General features: G+C 36.8%; 5 non-coding genes and 1 pseudogene across 5 annotated transcripts; all 6 read left to right on the forward strand.

Moving 5' to 3' along the window:
* The first annotated feature begins 1,131 nt into the window (after window positions 1-1,131).
* Window positions 1,132-1,294, forward strand: LOC144976033 (U2 spliceosomal RNA; annotated as a pseudogene).
* A 5,049-nt stretch (window positions 1,295-6,343) lies between these two features.
* Window positions 6,344-6,533, forward strand: LOC144976013 (U2 spliceosomal RNA). Its single transcript, XR_013646030.1, has one exon. It is a non-coding gene; the product is annotated as a U2 spliceosomal RNA (small nuclear RNA).
* Window positions 6,534-7,481: 948 nt separating this feature from the next.
* On the forward strand, window positions 7,482-7,671 carry LOC144976005 (U2 spliceosomal RNA). Its single transcript, XR_013646022.1, has one exon. It is a non-coding gene; the product is annotated as a U2 spliceosomal RNA (small nuclear RNA).
* An 862-nt stretch (window positions 7,672-8,533) lies between these two features.
* LOC144976002 (U2 spliceosomal RNA) lies at window positions 8,534-8,724 on the forward strand. The gene has a single exon (XR_013646019.1). It is a non-coding gene; the product is annotated as a U2 spliceosomal RNA (small nuclear RNA).
* An 871-nt stretch (window positions 8,725-9,595) lies between these two features.
* Window positions 9,596-9,786, forward strand: LOC144976012 (U2 spliceosomal RNA). The gene has a single exon (XR_013646029.1). It is a non-coding gene; the product is annotated as a U2 spliceosomal RNA (small nuclear RNA).
* An 848-nt stretch (window positions 9,787-10,634) lies between these two features.
* On the forward strand, window positions 10,635-10,825 carry LOC144976010 (U2 spliceosomal RNA). Its single transcript, XR_013646027.1, has one exon. It is a non-coding gene; the product is annotated as a U2 spliceosomal RNA (small nuclear RNA).
* Window positions 10,826-13,052: the final 2,227 nt, after the last annotated feature.

Consider the following 13,052-nt stretch of genomic DNA (forward strand, 5'->3'; position numbering starts at 1 on the left):
AAAATAAATCATTGACGGGAATAAATAAAAACCTTTCCCGGGCCTTTTTGGGTGAGATCGAGTGTTGTATCTGTTTTATTCCCCAAATATTGTACGTGGTCTATATGAAAACTTTTTATATTTTAATGCCTTTTTTGGGCACAGGGGAGTGGCCAGGGTTTCTCGCTCTCCGACGAGGGCGGCCCCGGTTTTGAAGTCCTTTGGGGAGGGTAAAAATGCAAGAAAAATGTCACGAGTGGTTTCAACTTTTATAGTTTTTTAAAATGTTTTTGTTTTTTTTAGAGCTTTTTTGAAATGATTTATTTCTACCTGTTAAACTCCATCTGTCTCAGAGGGAGCGTATTTTTTAAAAACAAAAATTTTCTTTTTTATTGAACCACAATAATTTGGAACAAAAACCCTGATTTTAAAAACCCCTGTCTTTCTGAGAGATAGAGAAGGAAAGGTAGAGAGAGAGAGAGAGAAAAGAGAAGGGGAGGGGGGGGGGGAGAGGAGAGGGGAGAGAGAAAGGAGGAGAAAAAGTGGGTTGGGGTTGGTACAAGAGAAATAGAAAAAAAAGGAAGTGGGGGATGTAGGAAAAGGGGAACACTATGAATTTTTCTGAACTTTTTATTGGTTTTTTATACCTTTTTTCGTATTCATAACAAACTCTCTCTCTCTCTTTTCCCCTCTCTCTCTCCTCTCTCTCCCTCTCTCCTCTTTTTTCTCTCTTATCTCTCTCTTCTTTTTTTCTCTTTACTCTCTCTCTCTCTCCTTTTTTTTCTCTTCCCCTCTTTTCTCCCCTCTCTTTCCCCTTCCATCTCTCTGTGTTGTTGTGTGTTTTGGGGTGTATGTTTTATTAAATTTTTTCTGGTTCCCAACTTCCAAACAAAAGTGGTTTGCTAAGAGTATATTTTTTTTGGTAAAATTTTTTATGTATTTTACTTTTAATTTCTTGTAAATAAAAATTTTCAAAAGATTTGAAAAAAAAAATTTTTTTCAGAATTATTTGTTTCCCCTTTTTTTTTTTTTGGATGTAAAATAAATTTAAAAAAATTCGTTTTATAGAAATTTTTAAAAATTTTTAAACCCCCTCCTAAAGGATATGGTCGTTTTTTAAATTTAAAAATATAAACATTGACGGGAATCAAAATCGCTTTTCCCCCTTTTGGCTGAGATCGAGTGTGTAAAAAGTTCTTATCACTTAAAAATTGATACGTGGTCTATATGATCCCTTTAATATTTAAAGGTTTTTGGAACCCCGCAGATGCCCCCGGGCTTGCCTCCTCTCGCGCGGGGTCGGGCCCCCCTTTTTTAAGTCCTTTCCCGGGGACGGTTTAAATATGCAATTAAAAATGTCACGAGTGGTTTTTACTTCTTTTGTTTAGAGGTTTAAGAATTGATTTGGGTTTTTACTAAAATGTTTTAACTCCATTCTTAAGGGAGTTTGTATTTATAAACATATTTTTTATATAATTGAAACCCCAAAAATGTGGAACAAAAAAAAAGATTTAAAACCCAAGTTTGTTTTGGGGATAGAGAAGGATAAGGAGAGGGGAGAGAGGGGAGGAGAGAGGAGAGAGGGGGGGGGTGGGGTGGGGGGGGAGGGTAAAAAAAAAGAGAAATAGAGAAAAGAGAAGTGGCGGATGTTGGGGTTTTTTGATCGCTTTTTTTGAAAAAATTTTTTTCCCTCCCTTTTTTTTTTTATTATTTTTTTTAATTTTTAGGGGCTTTTATCTATGGTGTAAAATTTTTGCCCGAACTTTATATTGGGGTTTTATAAACTTGTTTTTGAATTTTTTTATAAACCCCCCTCCTTCTCTCCCCTCCCCCTCCCCTTTTTTTTCCCCTTCCCCTCTCTTCTCTCTCTCTCTTTTTTCTCTCTCTCTCTCTCCTTTTTTATCTCTCTTCTTCTCTCTCTCTCTTTTCTTTTTTCTCTCTCTCTCTCTCTCTCTCTCTTTCCCTTTTTCTCTCTCATCCTTTTCTCTCTCCTCTCCTCTCTCTTTTCCCCCTTGTGTGTGTGGGGTGTTGTGTGTGTGTGTGGGTATTAAAAATTTTTTCCCGGGTTTCCCCAAATTTCCCCCCCAAATGTGGGTTTTCTAAGAGTTGATTTTTTTTGGTTTAAAATTTTTATTATATTTTACTTTTTTGCTTGTAAATAATTATCTAATCAAACGATTTGAAGAAAAAAATTTTTAAACAGAATTTTTTGTTGATTTTTTTTTTGGATGTTAAAATTAATAAAATTTTTGTATTATATAAAAAACTTTTTTAAACATCTCCGGGAAAGGGTTTTTTCGTTTTAAATAAACTTTTAATCATTGAGGGAAAAAAATATCGCTTTTCCGGGGCCTTTTTGGTGAGATCGAAATGTAGTATCTGTTTTTATCAGTTAATATCTAAAACGTGGGCCCATTTGAACACTTTTTATTTTTTAACTGGTTTTTTGGGCCAAAAAAGCGAGATGCCCGGGCTTTCTCTGCTCCGCGACGGTCGGCCCGGGTTTTTAAGGGCCCTTTCCGGGGGGGCTTTAAAAAATGCCAAAGAATTTTGTCCGAGTGGTTTTTTCTTCTTATTAAAAGCATGTTTTTGTTTTATTAGGGGGGGGGGGGGGGTTTTTCGAACTGATTTGATTTTCTACCCCTTTTTAACCCCCAAAATTTTCCCCAGGGAGCTAAAATTTTTTAAAACATATTTTTTTTATTAAAAGAACCCCCAATAAAAAGTGGGGAAAAAAAACATAGATTTACCCATGGGTTTGGGCTGAGAGATAAAAAGGAAAGGGGGAAAGGGAGAGGGGGAGAAGAGAGAGAGAGAGGGGAGAGGGGGAGGGGGGGGAGAAAAGGGAGGAGAGAGAAAGAGAGAAGAGAAAAAAAAGTGGGTGTTAGGATACGAAAAAGAAAAAGGGGTGGCGGATGTAGGAAAAAGGCATCCTATGTATTGTTTTGAACTTTAAATAATTTGGGTTTAATATCTTGTTTTGTATCTCATAAAAAAAACCCCCCCCCCCCCCCCCCCTCTCACCCCCCCCCCCTCTCTCCCCTTTTCTCCCCTTTTTCTCTCTCTCTTTTCTCTCTTTTCTCTCTTCTTTCTTTCTCTCTCCCCATTTTTTTCTTTTTCTTCTCTTTCCCCATTTTCTCTCCCCCTCTCTCTTCCCCCCCTTTCTTTTCCCCTCTCTCCTTTTCTCCTCTTTTCCTGTTTTTTTTGTTTTTTTTTTTTTTTGTGTGTTGTGTGGGGTGTTGTGTAGGAAATTTATTTTGGTTTTTCCCCCCTTTCCAAAAACAAAAGTGGTTTGCTAAGAGTAAAGATTTTTTTTTGGGAAATTTGTTTTGTTTATTTTACTTTTATTTTTGTAAAAAATTAAAATTTAAACAAACGATTTGAAGGAAAAAATATTATCAGAATTTTTTTGCCCTTTTGTTTTTTTTATGTAAGTATTAATAAAAATTTGTATTATATATAAATTTTTTAAAAACCCCCCTAAAGGATTTGCTCGTTTTAAAAAAAAAAATTTAAAATTGACGGGAATCAATATCGTTTCCCCCGGCCCTTTTTGGTGAGATCGGTGGTTTATCGTTTCTTTTCAGTTAATATTGATACTTGGGCTATTTTGAACTTTGATATTAAACTGGTTTTTGGCACACCGAGATGCCCAGGGCTTGCTTGCTCTCGCGGGCGATTTGGGGCCCCGGGTTTTAAAACCTTCCGGGGACGGTACAATGCAAAAGAATTTAAAGTCACGAGTGGGTTTTTAATTCTTATAGTTATAAAATGTTTTTGTTTTTTTAGGCTTTTTTTAACTGAAATTTTTTTAATTTTCTTCCCTTTTGTCCCCAGAGGTTTGCAAATTTTTTAAATCATATTTTCTATTTAAATTTAACCCCAAAAAATGTGGAACAAAAACATAGATTTTCCGATGTCTTGTCTGAGAGATAGAGAAGGAAAGGGGGAGAGAGAGAGAAAAGAGGGAGAGAGAGGGGGGGGAGGAGAGAGAAAGAGAGAGAGAAAAGTGGGGGTTAGGTTTCAAAAGGGGAAATAGAGAAAAAAAGGAAAATGGGGATGTAGGGAAAAGGGATCCTATGATAAATTTAGTTTTTGGTTTATTTATCTTTTTTCGTATCTCATAAAAAACCCCCCCCTCTCTCTCTCTCTCTCTCTCTCCCCTCTCTTCTCTCCTTTTTCGTTCTTTTCTTTTTCTTTTTTTTCTCTCTCTTCTCTATTTTTTTTCTCTCTCTTTTCTTTTCTTTTCTTTTCTCTCTCTTCTTTCTTCTCTCTTCTCTTCTCTCTCCCTGGGGGTTGGGGTGTGTGTTTTGGGGGGGGTGTGTTGTGGTTGAAAAATTTAAATTTTGGTTTCCCCAAATTCCAACACAAATCGGTTTGCTAAAGGGATGATTTTTTTTTAAAGTTTTTATGTATATTTTTACTTTTATTTTTGTAAAAAATTAAATTTTAAACAAAAAGATTGAAGAAAAAATTTATCAGAATTTTTTTTCATTTTTTTTTTTGGATGTAAGAATTAATAAACACTTTGTATTATATATATACATTTTTCCTTTCTAAGGAAAAGTGTTTTTTCAATTTTTCATTAGGGGAATAATAGTTGGTTTTTGAATTTAGTTAGAACTGTTTTTTTCACTTAAAATTTGTTCTGGCCCAAAAATGGTTTTGATATTTAAAAAGGGTTTTTTGGCCAAAGGGAAAATGCCCCGGTTGGTTTGGGCCTTCGCACCAGTGGGGTTTTTAATTCCTTTTGGGGCGGTTTTTAATTTTTTTTTTTTAAAAAAAAGAATGGTTCCCAAATTTTTTAGGTTTTAAGGGGGTTTTTTGTTTTTTTAGGGTTTAAAGGGGGAATGGGTTTGGGGTTTTTAACCTGGGGGGGAACCCCCATCTGGGGTTTTTTAAAAAACAGTAAAAAATAAATTTCTTTTTTTTGAAAAACCACAAATAAAATTTTGGGAAACAAACGTTTGGGGGGTTTTTCCCAGAATAGGAAGGAAAAAGGGGAGAGGAAGAAGGGGAAATTTGGTTTGGGGGAAAGGGGGTTTTTAAAAAAGAGGGGGGAAAAAGGGGGGGGGAAAAGGGGGGGAAAAAAGGGGAGGGTGGGGTAACCGGGGGGAGGAATGGTGGGTTTTTGGGGTTTGGGTTTAAAAAGGGGGGGAATTTTTGGGGAAAAAAGGGGTATGGAAAAAGGGGGAAAGGTGGGGAGTGAATGGGAACTTGGGAAGGTGGGTGGGGAGAAAGGGGATTGGGTTTGGGGGAGGGAATAAAAAAAGAGAAAAACCCAGGAAAAAAAATGGGAATTTGGACAAAGTTTGGGGGAAAGGAAAGTGGGGAGTGGGAATAGGGAATAAAAATGGGAAGTTGGGAAATTTTTTATTGGGGTTTTTTCCTTGGTTTGTATTTTCCCTAAAAAACCTTTCTTTTTCCCCCCCTCTTCCTTTTTCCTAATTCCTTTTTTAAAAACCCTATCCCCTTCTATTCCTTTTTTTAAAAAAAAAAAATACTTTTTTTTTTCGAATCCCTCTCCCCTCCCCTTTGGGGGTTGGTGGGGAAATTTTAGAAAAATTTTTTCCCAGTTTAAACCAAATTGGTTTTGAGGATTTTTTTTTTAAAATTTTAATAAAGAAAAAAATTTTTTGCCCGGTAAAAATTTAAATCCCAAAGGGGGTAATGGGAAGAAATTAAATCAGGGAAATAGTTCTTGTTTTTTTGGATTTAAGTTTAATAAAAAAATTATTTTTTACAAAAACCCCCCAAAGGAAAATCTGAAAATAAAACTATAACATGGGGGAAGAAATAAAAATCCCTTCGGCTTTTCCCGAGATTTTGGTTTTTATTAACGGTTTTTTAACAGCAATTATTGTTTGGGAAAATGACAAATTTTTTAATAAAATTAAACCCGGTTTTTGGAAACCCCCGGGGGATGCCCAAGGGGGTTTTTTTCTGGATTTTGGCCCGGGTTTTGAAAGTTTTTCGAAAGGCCAAAACCCGGGAAATGGAAATAAAGTACCAAAATGGGGGGGAACCCCTTAAGTTTAATCAGTTTTGGGGGGGAATTTTTACCCCTTTTTTGTGTGTGTGTGTGTTATGAAATTATTCTGGTTCCCAACTTCCAACACAAATGCTGGTTTGCTAAGAGTATGATTTTTTTTGGTAAAGTTTGTATGTATATTTTACTTTTATTGCTTGTAAATAATTATTTAATCAAACGATTTGAAGACAATATATTATCAGAATTTTTTGTTGCATTTTGTTTTTGGATGTAAGTATTAATAACACTTTGTATTATATATACATTTTTTAAACACTCTCCTAAAGGATATGCTCGTTTTAAATAAACATATAATCATTGACGGGAATCAATATCGCTTCCGGCCTTTTGGCTGAGATCGAGTGTAGTATCTGTTCTTATCAGCTTAATATCTGATCGTGGTCTATATGATCACTTTGATATTAAACTGCTTTTTGGACACACGCGAGATGCCCAGGGCTTGCTCTGCTCTCGCGACGAGTCGGCCCGGTTTTGAAGTCCTTCCGGGGACGGCTCACTATGCAATGAATAATGTCACGAGTGGTTCTACTTCTTATGCTTATAGCATATTTTTGTTTTAATAGAGGTTTATCAAACTGATCTGATTTCTACCTGTTAACTCCATCTGTCTCAGAGGTAGCAGTATTTTTAAATCATATTTTCTATCTAATTGAACCACAATAAATGTGGAACAAAAACATAGATTTACTGATGTCTTGTCTGAGAGATAGAGAAGGATAGGGAGGGAGAGAGAGAGAGAGAGGGAGAGAGAGAGAGAGAGAGCGAGAGAGAGAGAGGGAGAGAGAGAGAGAGAGAGAGGGGGGGAGAGAGAGAGAGAGAGAGAAAGAGAGAGAGAGAAAGTGGGTGTTAGATACAAGAGAAATAGAGAAAAAGGAAGTGGCGGATGTAGGAATAGGGCATCACTATGATATTGTCTGAACTTTAGTATTGGTTTATATATCTTGTTTCGTATCTCATAACAAACTCTCTCTCTCTCTCTCTCTCTCTCTCTCTCTCTCTCTCTCTCTCTCTCTCTCTCTCTCTCTCTCTCTCTCTATCTCTCTCTTCTCTCTCTTCTCTCTCTCTCTATCTTCTCTTCTCTCTCTCTCTCTCTCTCTCTCTCTCTCTCTCTCTCTCTCTCTCTCTCTCTCTCTCTCTCTCTGTGTGTGTGTGTGTGTGTGTGTGTATGTGTGTATGTAATTTATTTTGGTTCCCAACTTCCTACACAAATGCTGGTTTGCTAAGAGTATGATTTTTTTGGTAAAGTTTGTATGTATATTTTACTTTTATTACTTGTAAATAATAATTTAATCAAACGATTTGAAGAAAATATATTATCAGAATTTTTTGTTGCATTTTGTTTTTGAATGTAAGTATTAATAACACTTCGTATTATATATACATTTTTTAAACACTCTCCTAAAGGATATGCTCGTTTTAAATAAACATAAAATCATTGACGGGAATCAATATCGCTTCCGGCCTTTTGGCTGAGATCGAGTGTAGTATCTGTTCTTATCAGCTTAATATCTGATAAGTGGTCTATATGATCACTTTGATATTAAACTTGTTTTTGGACACACGCGAGATGCCCAGGGCTTGCTCTGCTCTCGCGACGAGTCGGCCCGGTTTGAAGTCCTTCCGGGGACGGCTCACAATGCAATGAATAATGTCACGAGTGGTTCTACTTCTTATAGTTATAGCATGTTTTTGTTTTATTAGAGCTTTATCGAACTGATTTGATTTCTACCATCTGTCTCAGAGGTAGCAGTATTTTTAAATCATATTTTCTATATTATTGAACCACAATAAATGTGGAACAAAAACATAGATTTACCGATGTCTTGTCTGAGAGATAGAGAAGGAAAGGTAGAGAGAGAGAGAGAGAGAGAGAGAGAGAGAGGGGGGAGAGAGAGAGAGAGAAAGAGAGAGAGAGAAAGTGGGTGTTAGGTACAAGAGAAATAGAGAAAAAGGAAGTGGCGGATGTAGGAATAGGCATCACTATGATATTGTCTGAACTTTAGTATTGGTTTATATATCTTGTTTCGTATCTCATAACAAACTCTCTCTCTCTCTCTCTCTCTCTCTCTCTCTCTCTCTCTCTCTCTCTCTCTCTCTTTCTCTCTCTCTATCTCTCTCTTCTCTCTCTTCTCTATTTCTCTCTCTCTCTCTCTCTCTCTCTCTCTCTCTCTCTCTCTCTCTCTCTGTGTGTGTGTGTGTGTGTGTGTGTGTGTGTGTATGTGTATGAAATTTATTCTGGTTCCCAACTTCCAACACAAATGCTGGTTTGCTAAGAGTATGATTTTTTTGGTAAAGTTTGTATGTATATTTTACTTTTATTGCTTGTAAATAATTATTTAATCAAACGATTTGAAGAAAATATGTTATCAGAATTATTTGTTTCATTTTGTTTTTGGATGTAAGTATTAATAACACTTCGTATTATATATATACATTTCTTAAACACTCTCCTAAAGGATATGCTCGTTTTAAATAAACATATAATCATTGACGGGAATCAATATCGCTTCCGGCCTTTTGGCTGAGATCGAGTGTAGTATCTGTTCTTATCAGCTTAATATCTGATACGTGGTCTATATGATCACTTTGATATTAAACTGGTTTTTGGACACACGCGAGATGCCCAGGGCTTGCTCTGCTCTCGCGACGAGTCGGCCCGGTTTTGAAGTCCTTCCGGGGACGGCTCACTATGCAATGAATAATGTCACGAGTGGTTCTACTTCTTATAGTTATAGCATGTTTTTGTTTTATTAGAGGTTTATCGAACTGATTTGATTTCTACCTGTTAAGTCCAGCTGTCTCAGAGCTAGTAGTATTTATAAATCATATTTTCTATATAATTGAACCACAATAAATGTGGAACAAAAACATAGATTTACTGATGTCTTGTCTGAGAGATAGAGAAGGATAGGGAGAGAGAGAGTGAGGGAGAGAGAGAGAGAGATAGAGAGAGGGAGAGAGAGAGAGAGAGAGAGAGAGAGAGAGAGAGAGAGAGAGAGAGAGAGGGGGGAGTGGGTGAGATACAAGAGAAATAGAGAAAGAGAAGTGGCGGATGTTGGGATATGGCATCGCTTTGATCATTTTTACATCCTTTTTTATAATTTTTAATTTAGGGACTTCTATCTTAGGTGTCAGATTATTGTCTGAACTTTATTATTGGTTTATATATCTTGTTTCGTATTTCATTACAAACTCTCTCTTTCTCTCTCTCTCTCTCTCTCTCTCTCTCTCTCTCTCTCTCTCTCTCTCTCTCTCTCTTTCTCTGTGTGTGTGTGTATGTGTGTGTGTGAAATTTATTCTGGTTCCCAACTTCCAAACACAAATGCTGGTTTGCTCAGAGTATGATTTTTTGGGTAAAGTTTGTATGTATATTTTACTAATATTACTTGTAAATAATAATTTAATCAAACGATTTGAAGAAAATATATTATCAGAATTATTTGTTGCATTTTGTTATTTGATATAAGTATTAATAACACTTCGTATTTTATATACATTTTTTAAACACTCTCCTAAAGGATATGGTCGTTTTAAATAAACATATAATCATTGACGGGCATCAATATCGCTTCCGGCCTTTTGGCTGAGATCGAGTGTAGTATCTGTTCTTATCAGCTTAATATCTGATACGTGGTCCATATGATCACTTTGATATTAAACTGGTTTTTGGACACACGCGAGATGCCCAGGGCTTGCTCTGCTCGCGCGACGAGTCGGCCCGGTTTTGAAGTACTTCCGGCGACGGCTCACTATGCAATGAATAATGTTACGAGTGGTTCTACTTCTTATAGTTATAGCATGTTTTTGTTTTATTAGAGGTTTATCGAACTGATTTGATTTCTACCTGTTAACCCCATCTGTCTCAGAGGTCGCAGTATTTTTAAATCATATTTTCTATATAATTGAACCACAATAAATGTGGAACAAAAACAGATTTACCGATGTCTTGTCTGAGAGATAGAGAAGGATAGGGAGAGAGAGAGAGAGAGAGAGAGAGAGAGAGAGAGAGAGAGAGAGAGAGAGGGGGGGGGGGAGGGGGAGTGAGTGAGATAGAAGAGAAATAGAGAGAGAGAAGTGGCGGATGTAGGGATATGGCATCGCTTTGATAATTTTTACATCCTTTTTTATTATTTTTTAATTTAGGGACTTCTTTCTAAGGTATCAGATTATTGTCTGAACTTTATATTTGGTTTATATATCTTGTTTCGTATTTCATGACAAACTCTCTCTCTCTCTCTCTCTCTCTCTCTCTCTCTCTCTCTCCTCTCTCTCTCTCTCTCTCTCTCTCTCTCTGTTTGTGTGTGTGTGTGTGTGTGTGTGTGTGTATGAAATTTATTCTGGTTCCCAACTTCCAACACAAATGCTGGTTTGCTAAAAGTATGATTTTTTTTGGGTAAATTTTGTATGTATATTTTACTTGTATTGCTTGTAAATAATTATTTAATCAAACGATTTGAAGAAAATCTATTATCAGAATTATTTGTTGCATTTTGTTTTTGGATGTAAGTATTAATAACAATTCGAATAATATATACATTTTTAAAACACTTTCCTAAATGAGACGTCGTTTTAAATAAACGTAGAATCATTGACGGGCATCAATATCGCTTCCGGCCTTTTGGCTGAGATCGAGTGTAGTATCTGTTCTTATCAGCTTAATATCTGATACGTGGTCTATATGATCACTTTGATATTAAACTGGTTTTTGGACACACGCGAGATGCCCAGGGCTTGCTCTGCTCTCGCGACGAGTCGGCCCGGTTTTGAAGTCCTTCCGGAGACGTCTCACTTTGCAATGTGTCACGAGTGGTTCTACTTCTAAGAGTTATTGCATGTTTTTGTTTTTTTAGAGGTTTATCGAACTGATTCGATTTCTACCTGTTAACTGAGGATATTTGCCTTTATAAAAGCGTCATGATGGTAAGTTCCGTGCTTGTCGTTCAATTCGGAATGGTGTTGTTTCCGCACTTTGATTTTGCCTTAATGTATCCAAAAAATTGTTTTTTGTTGTCTCTGTTAATAAGATTTGTCACGTGGTTGATATGTGCTTTCCGACATTCTTTTTGTACTTTCTTTTTCATTTCTTGGAACTTTGAGCGTTCTTTATCTGACTTCGTTTCTCTTCACATTTCTGTACCAATTTTGCTTCTGTCTAATCAGATGTTTTTCAGAAATTTTTGACTAAAGACATTACATCCGTCTCTAGTTTTATTCATATCTGCCGATTTCCATAAATGGATTTTGCGTTTTGGTGCCTTTTGATTTGGTATAGGGGTGCGGGCGGTGACGACAACTGATGAGTCATGGTCACTTAGTTCGGGCACTGTTGTGCATTGGTTTACCATGTCTGGTTCATTTAATTTGTGAGATAAAGGCATGGTCACTTTCTTTCGGGTTTGCTCGAAGTTGAGTTGTTGAAGACCAACATCATTGAAAGTATCAAGGAACAATTCATTGAGTCGCTTTGGATACTGGTTGCCGACGATTTGGTTTCCGGTTCAATTTATACCTGGGAGATTAAAGTCGCTCCCCTCGAATTTTATTGGTTTTTGAATTTGCTTTTGAGTTTATGTATGTGGTTACAGATGTCATTATTTTCCTCGTTTGAACTGTCAGAAGTCCTGCACACAACACCTACGACTGCTATTGGACTGTTGTGTCCGCCAATTTTACAAAACACAGATTCGTGGTCTTTGCCTCCTCCAATAAAGGTACTTTTTATTGTATTTTTGACCAAGATAAAACACCTTCCCCTTTTGTTTACCTGCCTTTCTTGTATTATTATTATTATTATTATTATTATTATTATTATTATTATTATTATTATTATTATTATTATTATTATTATTATTATTATTATTATTATTATTATTATTATTGTTGTTGTTGTAAGTATTGGTGGTATTACAGTTGTATTTTTGTGGTTATTATTGGTATCATTTTAATGTTTGGTTCCATTTACCTTTTTTTCTCACTTTCATGTATGTTGTGATCAAATTGTATGAATTATTGGCGAAAGCCCAAGATTAAATAAACTTAAACTTTGAAACTTTGTATATATCATACTTGTCATTAAAAAGCAGTTCGGTATTGAGCACTCCTTCATACAGCCATGTTTCAGTTCCAAATACGATGTCAGGTTTAATCGTTTCTAACATAGGCTAAATGTAAACTCCTCTTGTTTTCTCATTAAACTTTGGAAATTTATTATTGTCAAGATTTTGAGTTGTTCTACCCTCTTTGTTTTAGTTACGGCTGTGCTTTGGTGGCTTCACGACTGTCTGGCTGAGTAGTGTTTGGGCTCAGTGATAAAATGGTTAGTTTGTCAGTGTCACTGACGGATTGTTGTTGTAGTTGGTGGTGGTGGTGGTGGTGTGGTGGTAGTGGCGGTGGCGGTGATGGTGTCGTTTGCGCCCTCCCCTCTATCCTCTTTTGACATGTGATCTCTTGTATATTCATAATTGGATTCAGTAGTCTGATGTCACGCCGCCTGGCAACGGCGGCCATCTTGGTTCTAAACAAAGAAAATCATTACTTTTTATTCTTCATGCTGGCGAGAACTTTTCATTCCCTTTTCATATGCCTTGTGATCAGAATGTGTAAAAGTCAAAACATGATCAAATTTATGTGTTGTTTGGGAGGCAGGATTGGATTATTTTGATCAGTACTGATCCGCAACCCATTCCAGCTCGTGTCAGGGTCCACGTAGGGGCATTCTTCCCCGCCCGCCTCCTGGGCAACGGTTGGAGTATTCCGAAAGGAACTTTCTAACCGGCTGATGACACGAGTTTCTATGTGTCTGAGGTGACGGATGAAGGGAGGAATCAACCGCCGTGGCCAGATTGCCCTAGTTCACGCAATAAGCTGTGCTAGCCCCATGACGCTGGTGGGGTGAAGGGAAACTGTCACTCTACAAAGATACCCTCCTGGACTCCCAGCCTAGACACCATTAATGGGTGGACAGAGCTCATAGCCTTGGAAAGCAGTCTGTCTAGGAGAAGGAAAACTCCAACTTCAAACC

This window comes from Berghia stephanieae, chromosome 6 (genome assembly GCF_034508935.2).
Source record: "Berghia stephanieae isolate SIO BIC M18660-M18661 chromosome 6, UCSD_Bste_1.3, whole genome shotgun sequence".
NCBI classification, from domain to species: Eukaryota; Metazoa; Mollusca; class Gastropoda; order Nudibranchia; family Aeolidiidae; genus Berghia; species Berghia stephanieae.